General features: G+C 23.9%; 1 protein-coding gene across 2 annotated transcripts in view; it reads right to left on the reverse strand.

The window, feature by feature from the left end:
- LOC106871142 (cullin-1) overlaps positions 1-1,581 on the reverse strand; it is a 120,152-nt gene extending 118,571 nt beyond the window's left edge. For both annotated transcript variants that reach the window (XM_089354127.1, XM_089354128.1), the window contains exon 1: positions 1,426-1,581. The gene's annotated coding sequence lies outside the window, so the exon portion shown is untranslated. The remainder of the gene's footprint in view (positions 1-1,425) is intronic.
- Between the last annotated feature and the right edge of the window lie 240 nt (positions 1,582-1,821).

Below are 1,821 nucleotides of genomic sequence, written 5' to 3' on the forward strand. Positions count from 1 at the left end.
GTGTATATATTAGGTAAAAATATATATTATGGATAATACATATTGGAGAAAAGGTACTCAAACATATTCAGGATACAAAAACTGTTTATATCTATATGAATATAATGTAACAAATAAAGTTTCAAATAACAAAAATTATTTTCTCTAGTCATTGGAATATTGGAAATGAGCATATTTTGTTGATTTTTTTTTAACAGGAGATAGTTGATTGCAAGACTCTTAAGAGGATATATGCATGTATGTATAAATATATAAACGAATGTTTGTATGTGTGTTATATATAAATAGTCGTCTTGGAACCAACTGTACACTTTGATTTATATATATATATATATATATATATATATATAAACAATATATGAGTATATGCATATATATGTACATGTATGTACATACCTTCATCTACATGTACATATAGATACATATACACATACATTTATGTAAATGCACGTTATATATAAATGTATACACACATTGCATATATACAAAAATATACATACATAGGCGTATGTTCACACAACTACGAAAAAAAGAAATGCTTTTAACAATTTACATATTTTGTTCATGATTTATGAAATAAATGAGGTGAGTCCATTAATATTACAACATAAAGGCTAACTTAGTTTAGTTTATAATATTAAAATGAATAGGAAGAAGGAAAAATCAATACGAAGACTGAACAAAAGGAAAAGTAGAGAAAGAAATTGTTTGAACAGACGGGAGGGTAAATAAAGAAAAAGGGTACAAAAAACATTTTTAAAGTTAATTATGTGAAAACAAGTAAATAAGTATATGTAGTTTAAAAAAAAAAACACATGCAACCCAAAAAACCCTGTCTGTGTCTGTATATATATATATATATATATATATATATATATATATATATATATATATATATATATATAGTATTAGGGAAAAGAACCAATATATTTTATACTGTGAAACTTCATTTAATCTTAATTTTTAATCAATTGATTTTAATTGAGTTTTTACCTGTAATTTTGGATTTTATCTATAATATTATTATTACATATATATATATATACATATATATTATATACACACACACACAGGGTTCAATTATACATATATCGTTTATATACACAAGATTTATATATATATATATATATATATACACACACTTAAATATCGTGAGCTTTACAAATGGGAAAGCTAGTACATAATAAGTGTGTAGAGTGATTGTCAACAAGATCGATAATTGAAAAGCATAAACAAATATATTATTATTCTTAAATATATTATTCTGATCACAATAATAAACTAGTGGAAGAAAGAAAATACTGGCGATAGTAAAAATAGGGATTTATATTTTATAGTAACAGATTATATTATATATACATATATATTCATATGATTATAGAATAACTGTATATATAATAATCTGATTTTAATCATTCCACTTACCAATAATTTTTTGTGTTTGCGTTTGTTTGTTTTTTTTTTTTTAATCAATCGAGTTTGAGAAGGGTTATTTTGTTTTGTTAGTTTGGACAGAAGATGGAATCCAAAGTCTGCTATAGTCCCTCACATTTGTCTCAGTCAAGTGATTTCTTGTACATTAGGTAGGAAAAAAAAAAAACTCAATAAATTATCGCCCTTGTTTCCGCTAATTCTATTATAGATGGCGCTCATGTAAGTTCCGGTTAAAACTGCAAGAGGTTAAAAAGAATTGAGATAACGTTCTTGTAAACTCTCGTTCCTCCGTCTTTACACACGTAATAAAAAATTATACCTATATTAGATATATATATATATTTATATATATATATATATATATATTAGTCTGCCAATATATTTCTA

This window comes from Octopus bimaculoides, chromosome 6 (genome assembly GCF_046866305.1).
Source record: "Octopus bimaculoides isolate indiv1 chromosome 6, ASM4686630v1, whole genome shotgun sequence".
In the NCBI taxonomy this organism is placed as follows: domain Eukaryota; kingdom Metazoa; phylum Mollusca; class Cephalopoda; order Octopoda; family Octopodidae; genus Octopus; species Octopus bimaculoides.